This window comes from Pristiophorus japonicus, chromosome 26 (genome assembly GCF_044704955.1).
Source record: "Pristiophorus japonicus isolate sPriJap1 chromosome 26, sPriJap1.hap1, whole genome shotgun sequence".
In the NCBI taxonomy this organism is placed as follows: Eukaryota; Metazoa; Chordata; class Chondrichthyes; family Pristiophoridae; genus Pristiophorus; species Pristiophorus japonicus.
This window is the reverse complement of record NC_092002.1, coordinates 19,483,256-19,507,913: the sequence shown is the minus strand read 5'-3', so window position 1 is coordinate 19,507,913 and position 24,658 is coordinate 19,483,256. Positions and strand designations below refer to the sequence as shown.

General features: G+C 51.0%; 1 protein-coding gene across 6 annotated transcripts in view; it reads left to right on the top strand.

Moving 5' to 3' along the window:
* Positions 1-2,800: 2,800 nt before the first annotated feature.
* The window catches only part of LOC139239229 (sodium/calcium exchanger 3-like), a 519,976-nt gene continuing 498,118 nt past the window's right edge, over positions 2,801-24,658 (top strand). For 5 of the 6 annotated variants that reach the window (XR_011588619.1, XM_070867916.1, XM_070867914.1 and 2 more), the window contains exon 1: positions 16,980-17,010. The gene's annotated coding sequence lies outside the window, so the exon portion shown is untranslated. Of the gene's footprint in view, positions 2,832-16,979; positions 17,011-24,658 lie in introns of those variants that run through there. The other variant, XM_070867913.1, reaches the window with a different exon arrangement.

Here is a 24,658-nt window from a genome sequence, read left to right as displayed (position 1 = left end):
TAGGACACGGGCTGTGGTACATACAGATGTGGTTACATGGGATTTTTCTGTTCCCTTCACCCTCTCCCTGCCACCCCTCACACTCTCACCCTCCTCCCCTTTTCCCTCTCACTCCTACCTCTCTCCTCCCGCCTTCTCTCCTCCTCCATCTCCCTTCCCCACTTTACCTCCCGTGCCTTTTCCTCTCCCTCCCTCCTTCCCCTTCTCCGGCATCTTGACCCATCTCCCTCCTCCCCCTCCCTCTGTTCCCCTCTCCCTCCCTCCTGCTCCCTCTCCCCCTCCCTCTCTCTCTTTCCCCCTCTTCCCCTCCTCTTTCCCCGTCTCCCTCTTCCTCACCCCCCTCCTTCCTACCCCCTCCCTCCTTCCGTCCCACTCTCCCTCCCTGCTTCCTTTCCCCCTCTCCCTCCCTCCATCCTTTCCCCCTCTCCCTCCCTCCATCCTTTCCCTCTCCCTCCCTCCATTCTTTCCCCTCTCCCTCCCTCCCTCCTTCCTTCCCCCTCTCCTCCCTCTTTCTCCCTCCCCTCCCCTTTCCCCCTCTCCCTCCCCTTTCCCCCTCTCCCTCCCCTTTCCCCTCCCTCCTTCCTTCCCTCCCTTATTCCCCCCCCCGTCTCCCCATCCCCCCTTTCTCTCTCCCCCTTAGGGGGAATCCCTCTCTCGATATTGCAGTGGGGAGGGAGGGGGGAATCCCTCTCTCGATGTTGCAGTGGGGAGGAGGGAATCCCTCTCTCGATGGTGCAGTGGGAGGGGGGGAGGGGAAGGGAATCCCTCTCTCGATGTTGCAGTGGGGAGGGAGGGGGGAATCCCTCTCTCGATGGTGCAGTGGGGAGGGGGGAGGGAATCCCTCTCTCGATGGTGCAGTGGGGAGGGGGGAGGGAATCCCTCTCTCGATGTTGCAGTGGGGAGGGGGGAGGGAATCCCTCTCTCGATGGTGCAGTGGGAGGGGGGGAATCCCTCTCTCGATGGTGCAGTGGGAGGGGGGGGAGGGAATCCCTCTCTCGATGTTGCAGTGGGGAGGGGGGAGGGAATCCCTCTCTCGATGGTGCAGTGGGGAGGGGGGGGAATACCTCTCTCGATGGTGCAGTGGGAGGGGAGGGAATCCCTCTCTCGATGTTGCAGTGGGAGGGGAGGGAATCTCTCTCTCGATGTTGCAGTGGGAGGGGAGGGAATCCCTTTCTCGATGGTGCAGTGGGAGGGGGGGAGGGAATCCCTCTCTCGATGGTGCAGTGGGGAGGGGGGGATTCCCTCTCTCGATGGTGCAGTGGGAGGGGAGGGGAGGGAATCCCTCTCTCGATGGTGCAGTGGGAGGGGGGGAGGGAATCCCTCTCTCGATGGTGCAGTGGGGACGGTGAGGGAATCCCTCTCTCAATGGTGCAGTGGGAGGGGGGAAGGGAATCCCTCTCTCGATGGTGCAGTGGGGAGGGGGAGGGGGGAGGGAATCCCTCTCTCGATGGTGCAGTGGGGAGGGGGAGGGAATCCCTCTCTCGATGATGCAGTGGGAGGGGAGGGGAGGGAATCCCTCTCTCGATGGTGCAGTGGGAGGGGGGAAGGGAATCCCTCTCTCGATGGTGCAGTGGGAGGGGGGAAGGGAATCCCTCTCTCGATGGTGCAGTGGGGAGGGGGAGGGAATCCCTCTCTCGATGATGCAGTGGGAGGGGGAGGGAATCCCTCTCTCGATGGTGCAGTGGGGAGCGGGAGGGAATCCCTCTCTCGATGGTGCAGTGGGAGGGGGGAAGGGAATCCCTCTCTCGATGGTGCAGTGGGGAGGGGGGGAGGGAATCCCTCTCTCGATGGTGCAGTGGGGAGCGGGAGGGAATCCCTCTCTCGATGGTGCAGTGGGGAGGGGGGGAGGGAATCCCTCTCTCGATGGTGCAGTGGGGAGAGGGAATCCCTCTCTCGATGGTGCAGTGGGGGGAGGGAATCCCTCTCTCGATGGTGCAGTGGGAGGGGGGGAGGGAATCCCTCTCTCGATGATGCAGTGGGGACGGGGAGGGGGGAGGGAATCCCTCTCTCGATGGTGTAGTGGGAGGGGGGAGGGAATCCCTCTCTCGATGGTGCAGTGGGAGGGGGGAAGGGAATCCCTCTCTCGATGGTGCAGTGGGGAGGGAGAGGGAATCCCTCTCTCGATGATGCAGTGGGAGGGGGGGAGGGAATCCCTCTCTCGATGGTGCAGTGGGAGGGGGGAAGGGAATCCCTCTCTCGATGGTGCAGTGGGGAGGGGGAGGGAATCCCTCTCTCGATGATGCAGTGGGAGCGGGAGGGAATCCCTCTCTCGATGGTGCAGTGGGGAGGGGGGGGGAGGGAATCCCTCTCTCGATGATGCAGTGGGGAGGGAATCCCTCTCTCGATGGTGCAGTGGGAGGGGGGGAGGGAATCCCTCTCTCGATGGTGCAGTGGGAGGGGGGGAGGGAATCCCTCTCTCGATGGTGCAGTGGGAGGGGGGGAGGGAATCCCTCTCTCGATGGTGCAGTGGGAGGGGGGGAGGGAATCCCTCTCTCGATGGTGCAGTGGGAGGGGGGGAGGGAATCCCTCTCTCGATGGTGCAGTGGGAGGGGGGGAGGGAATCCCTCTCTCGATGGTGCAGTGGGAGGGGGGGAGGGAATCCCTCTCTCGATGGTGCAGTGGGAGGGGGGGAGGGAATCCCTCTCTCGATGGTGCAGTGGGGATGCGGGGGGGCGTGGAGGGATCCTGGAGTGAGTCGGCGCGCGCTCCCGGAGCCCAGCCAGCCCGGGGTGCGCGCAGAGCGGCGGGGACTCGCCGTGTGCACGCGCGGAGCGAGGCAGCGGCTCCGGGGCTTTAAACAGACGGCGGCTGGAGCCGGGCAGCAGGGTAAGGTAAGGCAGTGTGTGTGAGTGGCCCGTGTGTGAGGGCGTGCAATGCAATGCAATGCAGGCGGCAAACTGCCCACTTTGCACTTTCTCCCCTTAAATCTGTTTACTGCAGATTTAAATCTGGTCCCGACCCCTTAAATCCTGGCGGATCCCTGCCCGTGGCCAGGGCTCCCGCTCCCTCTGATTCAACGTGTTAAGTGCAACCGGTGGCAGTGCCAGGCTGGGTCTGATGCCCACCTGCACCCCTCGCCAAGGGCACCCAGCTTTGGGTTCATATTGTCAGCCGGACAGCAAAGGTGCAGAAAGATCTCTCACCCCCCCGCTCTCACTGTCACAGGTTGATGAATGGCAACACGTCTGTAAATCCCAACTGGCCCCCTATTTGCCGATTGAATCCAGGTCTTGCTGTCCTGGCTTCCCTGCTCCCCAATTTTATTCGCGTTCAGCGCCGGCAGCGCCGCACGTCTGAGTTTTAAAACCCGCTTCTGCACTCGGCTGTAGGTTTGTTCATTTCCCAATCATCCCTTTCCCCCCTCCTCAATGCCCCCTCCACCTTGCCCCCCTCCACAATCCCCCCTCCACCTTGCCCCCTCCACAATCCCCCCTCCACCTTGCCCCCTCCACAATCCTCCCTCCACCTTGCCCCCCCTCCACCTTGCCCCCCTCCTCAATGCCCCCTCCACCTTGCCCCCTCCACAATCCCCCTCCATCTTGCCCCCCCACCACCTTGCCCCCCTCCTCAATGCCCCCTCCACCTTGCCCCCCTCCTCAATGCCCCCTCCACCTTGCCCCCTCCACAATCCCCCTCCATCTTGCCCCCCCACCACCTTGCCCCCCTCCTCAATGCCCCCTCCACCTTGCCCCCTCCACAATCCCCCCTCCACCTTGCCCCCTCCACAATCCCCCCTCCATCTTGCCCCCCCACCACCTTGCCCCCCTCCTCAATGCCCCCTCCACCTTGCCCCCTCCACAATCCCCCCTCCACCTTGCCCCCTCCACAATCCCCCCTCCACCTTGCCCCCTCCACAATCCCCCCTCCACAATCCCCCCTCCACCTTGCCCCCTCCACAATCCTCCCTCCACCTTGACCCCTCCTCAATGCCCCCTCCACAATGCCCCCTCCACCTTGCCCCCTCCACAATCCCCCCTCCACCTTGCCCCCTCCACAATCCCCCCTCCACCTTGCCCCCTCCACAATCCCCCCTCCACCTTGCCCCCTCCACAATCCCCCCTCCACCTTGCCCCCTCCACAATCCCCCCTCCACCTTGCCCCCTCCACAATCCTCCCTCCACCTTGACCCCTCCTCAATGCCCCCTCCACAATCCCCCCTCCACCTTGCCCCCTCCACAATCCCCCCTCCACCTTGCCCCCTCCACAATCCTCCCTCCACCTTGACCCCTCCTCAATGCCCCCTCCACAATCCCCCCTCCACCTTGCCCTCCCTCCTCAATGCCCCCTCCACCTTGCCCCCCTCCACCTTGCCCCCCTCCACCTTGCCCCCCTCCTCAATGCCCCCTCCACCTTGCCCCCTCCACAATTTCCCCCCTCCACCTTGCCCCCTCCACCTTGCCCTCCCCGCCTTGCCCCCCCTCCACCTTGCCCCCCTTCTCAATGCCCCCTCCACCTTGCCCCCTCCACCTTGCCCCCCTCCACCTTGCCCCCCTCCACAATTCCCCCCTCCACCTTGCCCCCCCTCCACCTTGCCCCCTCCACCTTGCCCTCCCCGCCTTGCCCCCCCCACCTTGCCCCCCCTCCACCTTGCCCTCGCAGTGCCCAGCGATGCTCCATCTGCCAGCAGTGATCAGATTTCCGAGGCTGAGCTGACAGTGATGCTCTCTGTATTGTCGCACTGTTTGTCTGAGCCCCTTTTACAGAGGCGGCCCCCTGGGTCAGGTCTGGTCAGATCTGTAAACCCTCCCCGCAGCACGGAACAACGCCTTGAGATTATAAAAGTCCAACTTCCTCTCGTTCTTTAATTACTTTGTGCAGTCAAATGTCTAGGTGTAAGACCAGATTCATTCTCGGTTCAAAGAGGTTAAGTTGGGAGGATTTCCTTTATCGACTCATGGAATCACACAGCACAGAATGAGGCCATTCAGCCCAGTGAGCCTGTGCCAGCTCTTTGTACAATGATTCTGTTAATCTCATTCCCCCTGCTCGTTACCCATAGCCCGACAAATCTTTCCACTTTAAGTATTTATCCAATTCCCGTTTGATAGGTCTTACTAAAACTGCTTCCACTGCCCTGTCAGGCGGTGAATTCCAGGTCATAACAACTCGCCGCATAAAAACCCAGCTCCTCCACCTCTGGCTTATCTCGAGAATCTGTAGCGAAATGGGCTTTTAATTCCTCGATTGTTGATCCCGGGGGATTTGTGGGAACAGGTTGCCGCGGGGAGTAAGAATCGTTTTGGGAAAGCATTGCTTATTTTGATCAAAAATATTTTCATCAAGTGAATGTATTTCTGACGGTAAATTTAATATGCTGTTTTAATCATTTGCATCAAGTCCTCTGTCGGGTGCACTTTGCGCATTGTGTTCTGTTTCTCCTCATCTTCTGTTCCATTCATGACATGCACCGTGCTGTATCATGTAATCTGTTTGGCACATTTAACTGTTCCGTGGGTACTATTGTGCACTCACTATTATTGTGCACTACTATCACACTCATTCTGTTGTGAGTTCTGTCACGTCACATTGTGTGTTGCACACACTCACCGTGTTGTGTCTGACACATTGTGTGTTAACACACTCACTATGCTGTGTCTGTTACATTGTGTGTTGCACACACTCACCGTGTTGTGTCTGACACATTGTGTGTTGCACACACTCACCGTGTTGTGTCTGTTACATTGTGTGTTAACACACTCACTATGCTGTGTCTGTTACATTGTGTGTTAACACACTCACTATGCTGTGTCTGTTACATTGTGTGTTGCACACACTCACCGTGTTGTGTCTGACACATCGTGTGTTAACACACTCACCGTGTTGTGTCTGTTACATTGTGTGTTAACACACTCACTATGCTGTGTCTGTTACATTGTGTGTTAACACACTCACTATGCTGTGTCTGTTACATTGTGTGTTGCACACACTCACCGTGTTGTGTCTGACACATCGTGTGTTAACACACTCACCGTGTTGTGTCTGTTACATTGTGTGTTAACACACTCACTATGCTGTGTCTGTTACATTGTGTGTTGCACACACTCACCGTGTTGTGTCTGACACATTGTGTGTTGCACACACTCACCGTGTTGTGTCTGACACATTGTGTGTTGCACACACTCACCGTGTTGTGTCTGTTACATTGTGTGTTAACACACTCACTATGCTGTGTCTGTTACATTGTGTGTTAACACACTCACTATGCTGTGTCTGTTACATTGTGTGTTGCACACACTCACCACTCACTATGCTGTGTCTGTTACATTGTGTGTTGCACACACTCACCGTGTTGTGTCTGACACATCGTGTGTTGCACACACTCACCGTGTTGTGTCTGTTACATTGTGTGTTAACACACTCACTATGCTGTGTCTGTTACATTGTGTGTTGCACACACTCACCGTGTTGTGTCTGACACATTGTGTGTTGCACACACTCACCGTGTTGTGTCTGACACATTGTGTGTTGCACACACTCACCGTGTTGTGTCTGTTACATTGTGTGTTAACACACTCACTATGCTGTGTCTGTTACATTGTGTGTTAACACACTCACTATGCTGTGTCTGTTACATTGTGTGTTGCACACACTCACCACTCACTATGCTGTGTCTGTTACATTGTGTGTTGCACACACTCACCGTGTTGTGTCTGACACATCGTGTGTTGCACACACTCACCGTGTTGTGTCTGTTACATTGTGTGTTAACACACTCACTATGCTGTGTCTGTTACATTGTGTGTTGCACACACTCACCGTGTTGTGTCTGACACATTGTGTGTTGCACACACTAACCGTGCTGTGTCTGTTACATTGTGTGTTAACACACTCACCGTGTTGTGTCTGTTACATTGTGTGTTAACACACTCACTATGCTGTGTCTGTTACATTGTGTGTTGCACACACTCACCGTGTTGTCTCTGATACATTGTGTGTTGCACACACTCACCGTGTTGTGTCTGACACATCGTGTGTTGCACACACTCACCGTGTTGTGTCTGTTACATTGTGTGTTAACACACTCACTATGCTGTGTCTGTTACATTGTGTGTTCACCGTGTTGTGTCTGACACATTGTGTGTTGCACACACTCACCGTGTTGTGTCTTTTACATTGTGTGTTAACACACTCACCGTGTTGTGTCTGTTACATTGTGTGTTAACACACTCACTATGCTGTGTCTGTTACATTGTGTGTTGCACACACTCACCGTGTTGTGTCTGACACATCGTGTGTTAACACACTCACTATGCTGTGTCTGTTACATTGTGTGTTGCACACACTCACCGTGTTGTGTCTGACACATTGTGTGTTGCACACACTCACCGTGTTGTGTCTGTTACATTGTGTGTTAACACACTCACTATGCTGTGTCTGTTACATTGTGTGTTGCACACACTCACCGTGTTGTGTCTGACACATTGTGTGTTGCACACACTCACCGTGTTGTGTCTGACACATTGTGTGTTGCACACACTCACCGTGTTGTGTCTGTCACGCTCTGTGTCTTGTTTATCACCGTCGCTCCTTTCTGAATTCACAAGGTGTATCTCGGAGCAGGATTTTTATCACTCATTTAACATATTAAATCGATATCAATTCCAATTCTATTAGGACTATTCAATGTAAAAGTAATGAATGTTTGGAACAACTTGCCAAGAGGAATAATAGAGAATACAATAAGGATGTTTAAAATGCAGACAGGTGTTATAAGAGCATAGGAACAGGAGGAGACCATTCAGCCCCTCCAGCCTGTTCCGCTATTCAATTTGATCCTGGCTGATCTGATTCTTAACTCACTATATCCGCCTTGGTTCCATAACCCTTAATACCCTTACTGAACAAAAATCTATCCATCTTAGTTTTGACATTTTCAATTGACCCCGCCCCCCCCCCCCCCCCTCAGCTGCAACAGCTTTTTTGGTGGAGGGGGGTGGGGAGAGTTCCAGATTTGCACCACTCTTAGTGTGGCATCATCGTTCCTGACATCATCCCTCAACAGCCTGGCTCTAATTTAAAGGTTACTTTCTTGGTCTGGACTCACCACCAGAGAAAACAGTTTCTCTCTCTATCTATCCCATCAAATCCTTTAATCATCTTAAACTCTTCAATTAGATCATCCCTTAATCTTCTGTACGCGACGGAATACAAGCCTGGTCTATGCCACATGTCCTCATAATCTAACCCTTTTAGACCCGGTATCATTGTGGAATAAGAATATAAGAATTAGGAGCAGGAGTCGGCCATTCGGCCCCTCGAGCCCCTCGAGCCTGCTCCGCCATTCACTAAGGTCATGGCTGATCTGATCTTGGCCTCAACTCCACTTCCCTGCCCGCTCCCCATAACCCTTGACTCCCTTATCATTCAAAAATCTGTCTACCTCCATAAAACTGCATGCAGTACTCCAGGTGTGGTCTCACCTGTATGGTTGTAGCAGGACTTCCCTACTTTTATACTCTGACCCCTTGCAATAAAGGCCAACATTCCATTTGTCTTCCTGATTACTTGCTGTACCTGCATGCTAACATTTTGTGTTTCATGTACAAGGACCCCCAGGCCCCTCTGTACCACCGCATTTTGTAGTTTCCATTTAAATAATAATTTGCTTTTTTATTCTTCCTACCAAAGTGGATAACCTCACATATGGAATGGTATGATGTGCTATAATGGGTGGGGTAGGATTGTAAAGACAAGGGCTGAATGGCCTAATTTCTTTTCGTCCTTAACTTTCTTTTGTGGTCTTACATGATGGTCGAAAAGGAGAGATTGTAGAAAACTATATTGAGAGTAAGAGGGTGCCTTGTAGGAGTTTGATATTTTTCCCTGGACTGACTTGAGCAGACAATGAATGAATGATTTGGGGGAAAGAAATCTATGGCAAATGGCATGTTGACCATCATAGCGAGAGGATTTGAGTATAGGAGCAGGGAGGTCTTGCTGCAGTTGTACAGGGTCTTGGTGAGGCCACACCTGGAATATTGTGTTCAGTTTTTGTCTCCTAATCTGAGGAAGGACATTCTTGCTATTGAAGGAGTGCAGCGAAGGTTCACCAGATTGATTCCCGGGATGGCAGGACTGACATATGAGGAGAGACTGGATCGACTAGGCTTATATTCACTGGAATTTAGAAGAATGAGAGGGGATCTCATAGAAGCATATAAAATTCTGACGGGATTGGACAGGTTAGATGCAGGAAGAATGTTCCCGATGTTGGGGAAGTCCAGAACCAGGGGTCACAGTCTAAGGATAAGGAGTAAGCCATTTAGGATTGATATGAGGAGAAACTTCTTCACGAGGAGAATTGTGAACCTGTGGAATTCTCTACCACAGAAAGTTGTTGAGGCCAGTTCGTTGGATATATTCAAAAGGCAGTTACATGTGGCCCGTACGGCTAAAGGGATCAGGGGGTATGGAGAGAAAGCAGGAATGGGGTACAGTTTTGGTCTCCTAATCTGAGGAAGGACATTTTTGCTATTGAAGGAGTGCAGCGAAGGTTGCCTGATCAGCCATGATTATATTGGATGGGGGTGCAGGCTCGAAGGGCCAAATGGCCTACTCCTGCACCTATTTTCTATGTTTCTATGTTTCTATTTCTGTATATAAGAACAGGAATTGGGGGCATTATTCCGGTGCTGGAGTCCATTGTCCTTCTGAATTTGAATGACTAGTCTCCACGCTATGGAGAAGTGACCTCATGGTGGGTTAGCTGACAGTGGTTGGACAACGTTAGGGTCTGAAGGCTTGTAGCCACTGGTTTAGCTGCTGCTAGTGTTTATGTATTATAGAAACAGAAGGAGGCCATTCCAGCCCATCGTGTCCGCGCCGGCTGACATAGAGCCACACGGCACTCGGTCAACAGCCCTAAAAGTTCATAGGTTTATATGTAACCATGGCGGAAAGGCAAAGAGCACCCAGCCCAACCAGTCCTCCTCACACAACTGCGACACCCCTTACACTGAAACATTCTAACTCCACCCCAACCGGAGTCGTGATCTCCTGGGAGAGGCAAAAACCCAGGCCAATTTAGGGAGATAAAATCTGGGAAAATTTCTCTCCGACCCATCCAGACGATCAAAACTAGTCCAAGAGATTATCCTGGCCGTATTCTATTCCCTGCAGTACTTACCATTCATCATAGGCAGTCCCTCAGAATCGAAGAAGACTTGCTTCCACTCCTAAAGTGAGTTATTTTGGTGGCTGAACAGTCCAACATGAGAGCCACAGACCCTGTCACAGGCGGGACAGATATTCGTCGGGGGGAGTGGGGGGGGTGGTACTGATTTACCACACGCTGCCTGCGCCTGACCTCTTCACGCTTGCAGCGTTGAGTACTTACCATTATATCTGCGCCGTCCAACGAAAAGTTATCCCGTCTAATCCCAATTACCAGCTCTAGGTCCGTAACCCTGCAGGTTACTGCACTTTAAGTGCCCATCCAACCATCTCTTAAAAGTGGTGAGGGTTTCTGCATTCACCACCCTTCCAGGCAGCAAGTTCCATTATATGTGAGCCCTTCATCAGGGGTCCAACTTTGGATTGAGGTGTCAGCCGTGGCTCAGTGGGCAGCACGTGTGCCTCTGAGTCAGAAGGTTGTGGGTTCAAGTCCCGCTCCAGAGACCTGAGCACCTTATATATGCGGAAACTCCAGTGCAGTGCTGAGGGAGGTGCCGTCTTTCAGAGATGTTAAACTGAGGTCCCGTCTGCTCTCTCGGGTGGACGTAAAAATCCCACGGCACTATTTCAAAGAAGAGCAAGGGCGTTCTCCCCGGTGTCCTGGCCAATATTTATCCCTCAATCAACAAAGTGGATGCAGAGAGGATGTTTCCACTGATGGGGGAGATTAGAACTGGAGGGCATAATCTTAGAATAAGGGGCTGCCCGTTTAAAACAGAGATGAGGAGACATTTCTTCTCTGAGGGTTGTAAATCTGTGGAATTCGCTGCCTCAGAGTGCTGTGGAAGCTGGGACATTGAATAAATTTAAGACCGAAATAGACAGTTTCTTAAACGATAAGGGGTTATGGGGAGCGGGCAGGGAAGTGGAGCTGAGTCCATGATCGGATCAGCAGGCTCGAGGGGCTGTATGGCCTCCTGGTCCTAGTTCTTAGGCAACATCTAAAACAGATGATCTGGTTATTATCTCATTGCTTGCTTGTGGGAGCTTGCTGTGCACAAATTGGCTGCCGTGTTTCCTTCATTTGTTTTTCTATTCATTCCCGGGATGTGGACATTGCTGGCAAGGCCAGCATTTTTTACAACAGTAACTACACTTAAAAAATACTACATTGGCTGTAAAGCACTTTGGGACATCCTGAGGTCTTGAAAGTCGTTATTTAAATGCAAGTCCGCCTTTATTTATAAAGCCACCTGTCGCCGAGAGGAGAGGGATGCTTACAGAAATCAGGTTTGGATACTACAGAACCTGTCGGATGAGCCAAAGTTGACATGAGCAGGGTAGCTGGTAACACTGGGTGAAGGGCTTTTAGAATTATAGTCATAGTAAGAAGGCAGTCAGAGAAACAGTCAAAGTCCTGAAGGCCCATAAAGGGTCAGATTCTCAAAAAAAAATGCTTACAGGTGATGGACAGGAGGAAAGCATGGGAGAAAGTGAAGGTCCCAGCTCCATTTAGTTTATATTTTGGGGTGTCTAAAGAAGTAGCTAATAAACTTGGACAAATTCCAGTAGGCACCTTTGGAGACTCCTTGGAAATGGGCACTGTGCCTGAGAACATGAATCGAAAAAAAAGGGATAAAGAGATATCATCATCATTGGCGGTCCCTCAAAATGAGGATGACTTGCTTCCACGGCAAAAGGGATGAGTTCACAGGTGCTTCAATGAAGGACCTAATATTCCAGGTCCTGAACTACATCCTGAAGGGTGGAAGATGCCTGTGCGTGGATTTTTTTAACGTGGGGTGACCGTTGCACACCAGCCACCACACGGGCTTGACAGAGCTAGGTCTTGGTCCAGGCAAGGATTAATCAGGATGACTGGAGACCAGCTCTGCTGCACGGACCGAGTGTGCTCACATATCGCAGTGTGGGCTGGGCCCGGGCTGCCCCCGGGCCCTCGCCTCTTCTGGGCCCCGATCTCGCGCCTCTCCCGGGTCCCGATCACGTCCCTCTACAATCTCTCACCGCTCCTTCTCCCCGATCGCCCCGCTCCTGCTGTACCTGCCCACGCTCCAATCACCGACCTGGATCTTGATGATGTCACTCTTCACTGCTATCGCCCTCCTGCACCAGCTCGCGCTGTACCTTGCCGTGGTACGCTGCCACGCTGTCCAGGGGCCGCCGCTCACCGCTCCTTTTATAACCCAGGGAACAACAAGCCAGTCAGACTGGCATTCATTGTGAAGAAAAGCAAAGTAAGAAAGGGCGAACATAGGAACAGGAGGAAGCCATTCAGCCCCTCAAGCCTGTTCTTCCATTCTGTACACTCATGATTGACCTGTACCTCAACTCCATTTACCCGCCTTTGCCCCATAACCCTGGATACCCTTATGACAGTGTCAGCTGTGGCTGAGTGTGGGCAGCACCCTCGCCTCTGAGTCAGAAGGTTGTGGGTTCAAGTCCCACTCCAGGGACTTGAACACAAATCTAGGCTGACACTCCCAGTGCAGTGCTAAGGGAGTGCCGCACTGTCGGAGGTGCCGTCTTTCGGGTGAGAAGTTAAACTGAGGCCCCGTCTGCTCTCTCAGGTGGACGTAAAAGATTCCATGGTACTATTTCGAAGAAGAGCAGGAGAGTTACCCCCGGTGTCCTGGGGCCAATATCTATCCGTCAATCAACATAACAAACAAACAGATTATCTGGTCATTATCACATTGCTGTGTGTGGGAGCTTGCTGTGCGCAAACTGGCTGCCATGTTTCCCACATTACAACAGTGACTACACTCAAAGTACTTCATTGGCTGTAAAGTCCAGTGGTCATGAAAGGCGCTATATAAATGCAAGCCTTTCATTCTAAATATTGATTTCAGTCTTGAAAATGCCAATTAACCCCAACGCCACACAGCCTTTGGGGTTCCATATTTTCACGACCTTTGCGTGGGGAAAAAAACCCTTCCCAATTAAACTGACATTTCACTTCAATTTTTGTTTCCGTAAATCTGCCCATTCAGTCAAATGGAGAATCAGCCATCCAATGTATCTTCCATCTATAACGTCTCAGTCAAGCTGCATGTCAGTGACTGATTGATCCACATTGCGCATTTTAAAGTAAAAATACAGAAATGACAATCTTCCGTCCTTTAGCTGCAAACCAGGTCGTGATGCCCGAAGGCAATTATAACAGTGGGATTCCCTCCCCTCCCAACTGTCAGCGAAGGGTTAATCAAATGGGACTGCTGTTGATTTGACCTGATATTAATTTAAGTGACTTTTCAATTTAACTGATTTCCCTGGTAGTTTGATTGCGCCTTTGGTATGGACAGAATCTGTAACAGGTCCCTTGGGAGTTTGTAGACATGAGTGCGTAAGTAGATGTAACGCCACCTTGCAGATTTCTTTATCATTTATTCGTTCACGGCACGTGGGCATCGCTGGCAAGGCCGGCATTTATTGCCCATCCCTAATTGCCCCTTGAGAAGGTGGTGGTGAGCCGCCTTCCTGAACCGCTGCAGTCCGTGTGGTGAAGGTGCTCCCATAGTGCTAACTTTGTCACAGCGGTTTGGTACAATGGAGTGTCTCGCTGGGCCATTTCAGAGGGCAATTAAGGGTCAACCACGTTGCTGTGGGTCTGGAGTCACATATCGGCCAGACTGGGTAAGGGCGGCAGATTTCCTTCCCTAAAGGACATTAGTGAAATAGTATTACTGATACTCGCTTTTTAAAAAAAATTCCAGATTTTATTTAATTAACTACATTTAAATCCCACAGCTGCTGTGATGGGATTTGAACTCCTGTCTCTGGCTCATTACTCATCATCATCATCATAGGCAGTCCCTCGGAATCGAGGAAGACCTGCTTCCACTCTAAAAGTGAGTTCTCAGGTGACTGAACAGTCCAATACGGGAATTACAGTCTCTGTCATAGGTGGGACAGACAGTGGTTGAGGGAAAGGGAGGGTGGGACTGGTTTGCCGCACGCTCCTTCCGCTGCCTGTGCTTGTTTTCTGCATGCCCTTGGCAACGAGACTCGAGATACTCTGCACCCTCCCGGATGCACTTCCTCCACTTCGGGCGGTCTTTGGCCAGGGACTCCGAGGTGTCGGTGGGGATGTTGCATTTTATCATGGAGGCTTTGAGGGTGCCCTTGTAACGTTTCCTCTGCCCACCTTTGGCTCATTTGCCGTGAAGGAGTTCCGAGTAGAGCGCTTGCTTTGGGAGTCTCGTGTCTGGCATGTGGACAGTGTGGCCTGCCCAGCGGAGCTGATCAAGTGTGGTCAGTGCTTCAATGCTGGGGATGTTGGCCTGGATGAGGACACTAATGTTGGTGCGTCTGTCCTCCCGGGGATTTATAGGATCTTGCGGAGGAAACATTACAAAAGTAGGTGGACGGTTTGACTGCGCAGAAGGCGGTTGGTGGATGTGGTGTGGTTGTCATCGCGGGGGGCGTGGCTCCGGGGTGGCCGGGGCTGGGTGTTCGGCATTTGGGAAGGATTCTGATGGGACGGGGCGGGTTGGGTGCGGAGGGAGTGTTCCCGGTGTTGGGTGGGTCCGGAGCCGGGCGGGGGGGCATGCTCTTGGGATGGGGGGGGTGGGCTGTTTGGTGCTGGGATTGGGAGAGACTTCTTCACTCGGGGAGTTGATGGCCTGTGGGGTTCCCTGCCACGGAGAGTTATTGATGCCAGTTCATTGGATGTGTTCGGGAGGGAGTTGGATGTGGTCCTTGTGGCTGGGGGGGGTGTTGGGGCGGGGGGGGTGCTGGGGTGGGTGATCAACCATGATCTTGTTGAATAGCGGTGCAGGCTTGAAGGGCCGAATGGCCTACTCCTGCACCTATTTTCTATGTTTCTATCACCAACACAGTACCTCTCTTCTGTGCTGCTAGTGGCCGTGCTCGCGTGGTTTAAATCCCAGTTTCTCGTCGCCAATGATACGATCTGACTATACAGTATAAATGCACACGAGGCCCATACTTGAGAGAAGGTCACTCTTTGACCAGTTGCCTTTATTACCAAGACCTCAAGTGATGAAGGTAGGTGGAGCTTCCCCTTTTATACCGGAAAGTCTAGGTTAGGAGTGTCTCCCACAAGTTCGCCCCCTGTGGTCAATGTTCTCAAGGTCTATTTTCTATGTTTCTATGGTTCTATGTACAACTTAGGTCAGCTTATACATGGGTTACAATGATAGTTGAATACTTAACAGTTACTACGTTCAAAGATGGTGGCATGACTGTGATATCTTCTCTATGACATAGAGAAACACACACTTACAAGATGGCTTCAACTCAGGAACTCGCCAAGTGGTCTGACCTTTTATTATTATAATACATGAGCATTATCACAGTAGTCCACTAGGTGGAGCAGTAGTCCACGAGATGGAGCTATATATTACAATGACAACTGCGCCCATTCATGTCCTCACCTGGTGCCCCGACATGTCCACATTCATCATGGGTGACTGCATCGTGCTCAGCAGTAGAAACTCTCGGCAATGTTTTCATCATTGCCTGGCTCTGGGGAGACTGCAGTTAACTGTGGTGTCCCTGACTGCAACCCAGTCTGATATGACCCAGCTCAGCACAGGTCAAGGGTCAGCTTTGGGAGCGATCTGGCTTGTTCAGTGACACGTGAGCTGGGACTTTCCTCTCTGAGGTAGTGTTCTTCCGAGGTGTGGATTCGGCCCACCCCTCCCGACTCCACCACGACCCGACTCGGTCTCGTGGCTGAATTCTACTCTGAGAATTATCAGCGGTACGCTTTTATCGACACCAACGCCTTTGCTGCCCGTGCTTGCAAACATCGCGCCACCACACCTACGCCACGAACACGCAGTCTCCAGAGAATACAACCGCTACACCAGAACAGACATGCCGACCCAGGCCGACTTGACCAACCGACCATCGACCCGTCTCAGATCAAGGCGGCCAGTTTGGACCGTCACCGAAGCCCTTCAGCGATCTCCCCTCAGCCTCGATGACCGACGGCGAAATGCTCGGAAGAACTGTGACATGGAATGGATTCCTTATCGAGGAGCCCACAGTACAACCTGAAGGATCAAACCTTCCTCACAAACAGTGGACAGCCATCAACCGCCTCAGAACCGGTCACAGTCGATGCTGCCACCTTCTCCATCGGTCGAAGATTAAAGCCTCCCCGTCATGTGACTGTGGAGCTCCTAATCAGACCCTGGAGCACATCATGGAGCTCTGCCCTCAGAGGGAATTCGCAGGCAGCCTACAGGATATCCACGCGGTTACACCGGGAGCTTTGGCCTGGATATCCGACGTGGATATCGACGTTTGATTTGCTTTGCTGTTACTGTAGGAAAGAAGAAGATTGAACACACCAGACGCTTGCTGAAGCAGCTCGGAGGTATCCTCAAATACACACTGGCTAACGTATCATGGCTGAATCTCGCAGTATCTTGTGTAGATATTGAGGACCTGGAGGATGCAGTCAATGAACCAAACATGAGCAGGAGAACGTTTGAAATTGAGGCACAGGAAAAGACCAGCTGGCCCGTTACACCTGCGCCACACTCAAGGTTCCTGGAGCATCATGACTAGATATTCCGCCCCCCCCCCCCCCCCCAGAACCTTGTGATCTCTCGGAGAGGCAAAAAAAAACAAAGGGCGGAAAATTCAGTGGCTTTCTGCCACCCATTACCGGCACAAAATGGCAGAAGAGCGGCGGCCACTATCTTTCGCTCACTTTGCTACTTCCGTACGGGCCGACCGGAGCAGCAGTGGCAGCGAGCAGGCAGAGCATAAATTGAGCGGGAGGCCCAGAGAGTGCACGAGACAGGAGCAGCAGCAGCAACAGGCAGGCAGAGAGCCGGAAGCAATTCAATACAGCAGTGACGTCAGAAATGAAAAGTGACACTGGCACAAGGGAGCTGATTGGTGAGTAGTTGGTGAACATTTCTTTGGTTATGTTTTCAGTTTATTTCGGCCAAGTTACTTCATAGTATGTTAAATCGAGGCATGGCAAGGTAGCTCAGTCCCGCGGAATGCACATCCTGAGCCGTGTGGGAAGTCCTGGACGCTTCTCGTGGCCTGGACAACCACGTGTGCAGGAAGTGTCGCCAGTTAGGGCAGCTCGAGCTCCGGGTTTCGGACCTTGAGCGGCGGCTGGAGTCACTGCGGTGCATCCGCGAGGCTGAGAGCAACGTGGATAGCACGTTTCTAGAGGTGGTCACCCTGCAGCTTAAGAGTGTGGAAGCAGAGAGGGAGTGGGAGACTGCCAGACAGAAGGGGACAAACAGACAGGTTGGGCAGGAGTCCTCTGAGTGCATCTCACTCTCCAACCAGCATTCTGTTCTGAGTACCGGTGGGGGGGCGATGGGGAGTGCAGCCAGAGCCAAGACCGAGGCACCACGGGTATCTCAGCTGCACAGGGCTCTGGGGTGGGAGGAAGAATGGAAGGGCAATATTGGCAGGGGATTCGACAGTCAGGGGAGCAAACAGGCATTTCTGCAGCCGCAGACGTGACTCCAGGATGGTATGAGGCCTCTCTGGTGCCAGGGTCAAGGATGTTACCGAGCAGCTGCAGGGCATTCTGGGGAAGAGAGAGAACAGCCAGAGGTCGTGGTTCATGTCGGGACCAATGACATAGGTAGGAAGAGAGATGAGGTCCTGCAGGCAGAGTTTAGGGAGCTAGGAGAGAGATTAAAAAACAGGACCTCAAAGGTAGTAATCTCCGGATTCCGCTCAGTGTCACATGTGAGTAGAGAAATGGGAGCAAAGAAGAGATAAATGCATGGCTGGAGAGATGGTGCAGGAGGGAGGGCTTTAAATTTCTGAGACATTGGGACTGTTTCTGGGGGAGGTGGGACCTGTACAAGCTGGATGTGTTACACCTCAACAGAGCCAGGACCAATATCCTCGCGGGGGAGGGGGGGGTGGGCGGTTTGTTTGTGCTGTTGTGGAGGGTTTAAACTAGCTTGGCAGGGGGATGGGAACCTGAGAGCATTGTCAGGAGGGAGAGAAGCCAAGCTGGAAATGGAAGGCAGAAAATTAGTAAGTGAGTTTGGAAAACAGAGGAAACAAAGGCTAGAAAATGGACAACAAGGCAGTTTGACAATGCTAAATGGTATATACTTAAATGCAAGGAGTATAGGGAACAAGGCAGATGAGCTGAGGGCACAGATAGACACGCGGGAGTATGATATTATAGCTATTACTTAGACATGGCTGAAAGAAGGGCAGGTTTGGCAGCTCAATATTCCTGGTTACAGGGTTTTCAGGCGAGATAGAGAGGGATGTATAAAAGGAGAGGGGTGTCACAGTATTGATTAAAGAAGCAATTACAGCTGTGAGGAAGGATGATGTGTTAGAAGGACCATCAAGTGAGGCCATATGGGTTGAACTAAAGAACAAAAAAGAGGCGATTACACAGCTGGGAGTGTACTATACATCCCCAAACAGTCCAAGGAAGATAGAAGAGTAAATATGTAGGCAAATTTCTGACAAGTGCAAAAACAGTAGGGCAGTAATAGTGGGGGGTTTCAATGACCCTAATATTAACTGGGGTACTATCAGTGTAAAAGGCGCAGAAGGCACAGAATTCCGAAATTGCATTCTAGAGAACTTGTTTTAGCCAATATGTAGCAAGCCCAACAAGAGGATTTAGTGTTAGGGAATGAAGCTGGGCAGGTGGAAGGAGCAGCAGTGTGAGAGCATTTTGGTGCTAGTGATCATAATTCAGTTAGTTTTAGCATAAATTATGGATAAGGACAAAGAAAAAACCGCAGGAAGGGTTCTAAATTGGGGGAAGGCCAATTTTACTCGGCTGAGAAGTGATTTAGCCAAAGTGGACTGGAAACAGTTACTTGAAGGTAAATCAGTGCCAGAGCGGTGGGAGGCATTCAAGAGGGAGATACATGGAGGTCAAGGTAAACATGTTCCCACAAAAACAAAGGGTAGAACTGCCAAATTTAGGGTGACAAGGTGCATACAGGGTAAGATAAGGCAAAAAAGGGAAGCCTATATCAGATATCGTGAGCTCAATACTACAGAAAGCCGAGAAGTGTACAGAAAGTGCAGGTGCGAAATTAGGAAACAGAGAGGGCATGAAAAAATACTGGCAAGTAGAATCAAAGAAAACCCAAAGATGTCTTACAGTTACATAAAGAGCAAGAGGATAACTATGGAAAGAGTAGGGCCTCTTAGGGACCAAAATGGTGATCTATGTGTGAAACATAGAAAATAGGTGCAGGAGTAGGCCATTCGGCCCTTCGAGCCTGCACCACCATTCAATATGATCATGGCTGATCATGCAACTTCAGTACCCCATTCCTGCTTTCTCTCCATACCCCTTGATCCCTTTAGCTGTAAGGGCCACATCTAACTCCCTTTTGAATATATCTAACGAACTGGACTCAACAACTTGCTGTGGTAGAGAATTCCACAGGTTCACAATTCTCTGAGTGAAGAAGTTTCTCCTCATCTCGGTCCTAAATGGCTTACCCCTTATTCTTAGACTGTGACCCCTGGTTCTGGACTTTCCCAACATCGGGAACATTCTTCCTGCATCTAAGCTGTCCACTCCCGTCAGAATTTTATATGTTTCTATGAGATCCCCTCTCACTCTTCTAAATTCCATCAAATATAAGCCTAGTCAATCCAGTCTTTCTTCATATGTCAGTCCTGTCATCCCGGGCATCAGTCTGGTGAACCTTCGCTGCACTACCTCAATAACAAGAATGTCCTTCCTCAGATTAGGAGACCAAAACTGAACACAATATTCAAGGTGTAGCCGCACCAAGGCCCTGTACAACTGCAGTACAACTCCCTGCTCCTATACTCAAATCCTCTCGCTATGAAGGCCAACATGCCATTTGCCTTCTTCACCACCTGCTGCCAACTTTCAATGACTAATGTACCATGATACCCAGGTCTCGTTGCACCTTCCCTTTTCCTAATCTGTTGCCATTCAGATAATAATCTGCCTTTCTATTTTTACCACTAAAGTGGATAACCTCACATTTATCAACATTATACTGCATCTACCATATATTTGCCCACTCACCTAACCTGTCCAAGTCACCCTGCAGCATTCTCCTCACAGCTCGCACTGCCACCCAGCTTAGTGACATCTGCAAACTTGGAGATATTACATTCAATTCCTTTATCTAAATCATTAATGAATATTGTAAATAGCTGGGGTCCCAGCACTGAACCTTACGATACCCCACTAGTCACTCCCTGCCATTCTGAAAAGGACCCATTTCTTCCTACTCTTTGCTTCCTGTCTGCCAACCAGTTCTCTATCCACGTCAGTACATTACCCCCCAATACTATGTGCTTTAATTTTGTACACTAATGTCTTGTGTGGGACCTTGTCAAAAGCCTTTTGAAAGTCTAAATACACAATATCCACTGGCTCCCCCTTGTCCGCTCTACTAGTTACATCCTCAAAAAATTCCAGAAGATTTGTCAAGCATGATTTCCCTTTCATAAATCCATGCTGACTTGGACCGATCCTGTCACTGCTTTCCAAATGCGCTGTTATTAAATCTTTAATAATTGATTCCAACATTGTCCCCACCACCGATGTCAGGCTGACCGGTCTATAATTCCCTGTTTCTCCCTCCTTTTTTAAAAAGTGGGGTTACATTAGCTACCCTCCAGTCCAAAGGAACTGATCCAGAGTCTATAGAATGTTGGAAAATGACCACCAATGCATCCATTATTTCTAGGGCCATTTCCTTAAGTACTCTGGGATGCAGACTATCAGGCCCTGGGGATTTATTGGCTTTCAATCCCATCAATTTCGCTAACACAATTTCCTGACTTATAAGGATTTCCTTCAGTTCCTCCTTCTCGTTAGACCCTCGGTCCCCTAGTATTTCCGGAAGGTTATTTGTGTCTTCCTTAGTGAAGACAGAACCAAAGTATTTGTTCAATTGGTCTGCCATTTCTTTGTTCCCCATTATGAATTCACCTGATTCTGACTGCAAGGGACCTACATTTGTCTTCACTAATCTTTTTCTCTTCACATATCTATAGAAGCTTTTGCAGTCAGTTTTTATGTTCCCAGCTAGCTTCCTCTCATACTCTATTTTCCCCCGTCTAATTAAACCCTTTGTTCTCCTCTGCTGAATTCTGAATTTCTCCAAGTCCTCAGGTTTTCTGCTTTTTCTGGCCAATTTATATGCCACTTCCTTGGATTTAACACTCTCCCTAATTTCCCTTGTTAGCCACGGTTGAGCCACCTTCCCCGTTTTATTTTTACGCCAGCCAGGGATGTACAATTGTTGAAGTTCATCCATGTGATCTTTAAATGTCTGCCATTGCCTATCCACTGTCAACCCTTTAAGTATCATTCGCCAGTCTATTCTAGCCAATTCACGTCTCATACCGTCAAATTTACCTTTCTTTAAGTTAAGGACTCTAGTCTCTGAATTAACTGTGTCACTCTCTATCTTAATGGAGAATTCTACCATATTATGGTCACTCATTCCCCAAGGGGCCTCGCACAACAAGATTGCTAATTAATCCTCTCTCATTACACATCACCCGGTTTAGGATGGTCAGCTCTCTAGTTGGTTCCTCGACATATTGATCTAGAAAACCATCCCTAATCCACTCCAGGAAATCCTCCTCCACCGTATTGCTACCAGTTTGGTTAGCCCAGACAATATAGATTAAAGTCACCCATGATAACTGCTGTACCTTTATTGCACACATCCCTAATTTCCTGTTTGATGCCATCCCCAACCTCATTATGACTGTTTGGTGGTCTGTACACAACTCCCACTAATGTTTTCTGCCCTTTGGTGTTCCGCAGCTCTACCCATACAGATTCCACCTCATCCACGCTAATGTCCTTCCTTAATATTGCTTTAATCTCCTCTTTAACCAGCAACGCTACCCCACCTCCTTTTCCTTTCAGTCTATCTTTCCTGAATATTGAATACCCTTAGAGGCGGAGGATGTGGGTAAGTTTAAAATGAATACTTTGCGGCTGTCTTCACAAAAGAGAGGGACGATGCCACCCTTTGAAGTTCAGGAGGAAGAGAGTGAAATATTAGATGGAATAAACATAGTAAGAGAGGAAGTATTAAAGGGTTTAGCACCTTTGAAAGTAGATAAATTGCCAGGATCGGATGAAATATATCCGAGGATACTAAAAGAAGCAAGGGTGGAAATGGCGGAGGCTCTGACCATCATTTTCTAATCCTCCTTGGCCACAGGAGTTGTGCCAGAGGATTGGAGAACTGCTAACATTGTATCATTGTTTAAAAAGGGAGGAAAGGATAAGGCAAGCAATTACTGGCCAGTTAGTTTAACCTCGGTGGTGGGCAAATTACTGGAATCAATTCTGAGGGACAGTATAAACCTTCATTTAGAAAGAGACAGATTAATCAAGGACACTCAGCATGGATTTGTTAAGGGAAGGTTGTGTCCGAGTAACTTGATTGAGTTCTTTGAGGAAGTAACAAGGAGGGTCGAGAGGGCAGTGCATTTGATGTAGTTTATACGGATTTTAGCGAGGCTTTTGACAAGGTCCCACATGGCAGGCTGATCAAAAAAGTAAAAGCCCATGGGATCCAAGGGAGAGTGGTAAATTGGATCCAAAATTGGCTCAGTGGCAGGAAGTGAAGGGTAATGGTTGAGGAGAGTTTTTGCGACTGGAAGGCTGTTTCCAGTGGGGTTCCACAGGGCTCACTACTGGGTCCCTTACTTTTTGTGGTACAGTTGTGACGTCCAAAATCCAGAGTTCCGGAATCCGAACACTGGGCTGATCCGTTGCGGGGTCGATCGGAAACTGGAAAATTTTCCGAAATCCAGACTCTCCCGCCTCAGCCCGACCTCAGCCTGACCGACACCCCCGACCTCCGGCAGCCCAACTGACCTCCCCCGACTGACCTTCCCCGGCGTCAGCCTGACCGACACCCCCGACCTCCAGCGGCCCAACTGACCTCCCCCGACCGACCTTCCCCGGCCTCAGCCTGACCAACACCTCCGACCTCCGGCAGCCCAACTGACCTCCCCCGACTGACCTTCCCCGGCCTCAGCCTGACCAACACCCCCGACCTCCGGCAGCCCAACTGACCTCCCCCGACTGACCTTCCCCGGCCTCAGCCTGACCAACACCCCCGACCTCCGGCAGCCCAACTGACCTCTCCCGACTGACCTTCCCCGGCCTCAGCCTGACCAACACCCCCGACCTCCAGCGGCCCAACTGACCTCCCCCGACTGACCTTCCCCGGCCTCAGCCTGACCAACACCCCCGACCTCCGGCAGCCAGACCAACCTCACCCAACTTCGGCCCAACCGACCCCCCAAACCCCGGCCCGATCGACCCCCAGAACTCTAGCGGCCTGACCCCCCCTGCCAACAACCCCCCCTGCCAACAACCCCCCCCCCCCCCTTACATTTCTCAAGCAAAGAAAATTAAATAAAATGTGGGAATTGTGTAATAGCACAAGCAATGAGTGCTTTAACATTTACGGGTGAATGGTGACTTCTCTCCTTACACTACGAGAGTAAGCGGCCATCTTTGAGTTACCAATCTATGATGCTGATCAGATGTGAATTTGAAGGACTGAAAAGCCAAAAAGTAAAGTACAATTACATTGACGGTAATACTTATGAAACTGCATTTGCTCTCCGTTTAACACCTGGCACGGACTCGATGGGCCGAATGGCCTCGTTCTGTGTCATAATTTTCTGTGATTCCGTGAAGAAAGAAAAGTTTCCCGGGATAGGGTTCATCCCTGAGATATTTGTGGCTGGAACAAATGAAGGACAGAGACATGATGGGCTGGATTTGGGGCTTTTTGGATTTCAGGGCGTTAATCGCAGCTGGGGGATAAAGTTAGCGCCGGAAAATAGTTTGTGCCTCCGTCTGCAAGTTTCGGCAAAAATGTGAGTTGGAGGAGCGTTGGGGTTAGGTCAGGCGATACACAATGGACTTTGTGCACCGAGCCGAAACTTGCGGCAGTAAAGAAGTTTCATTGTTGCTTCGTGCCCAGCAACATAACGTTATATATTGTGTGGTTTTATTTTGGTGGTTTTGTAACTTGCTTGAAGTAAAATTTATGACTCATCATTTGCCATTGGTGTCTTGTGCATCATTCCAAGGTTCACCGGAGATGTGCCTTTATGGGGGCACACAGCGTGTCCAGTATTAGCTCCATCCCTCAGTTTCCCCCATTTAGGAGCCGGTCCATTACGAGCTGGCGACGAGTGAGTCTTGGTCCGGCAACATCTCTATGCTGCCTCCCCCGTAGATGGGGGGGCTATCCAATGGGGGTCTCGCCAGGTTCCTCTTTGTCCTCCTTCTCCTCCTGAGGTGGGCCAGTAATCCCCACGGGCAATGCCTGGCCCCTCATAATATACAAGCTGTGCAGCATGCAGCACACCACAATGAATTCGGAAACCTGTTGAAAGGGAGTATTGAAGGCTGCCTCCAGAGTGGTGCAGGCTTCTGTCTGCCTGTAGGAGAGGGCGTGTTTCTGTGCAGCCTTCTCACACACTGCTCCTCAGAGAGCTGGAGGCCTGAGCATTGGTGCCTGTATACCCATGGGGGGAGGGGGAGGGG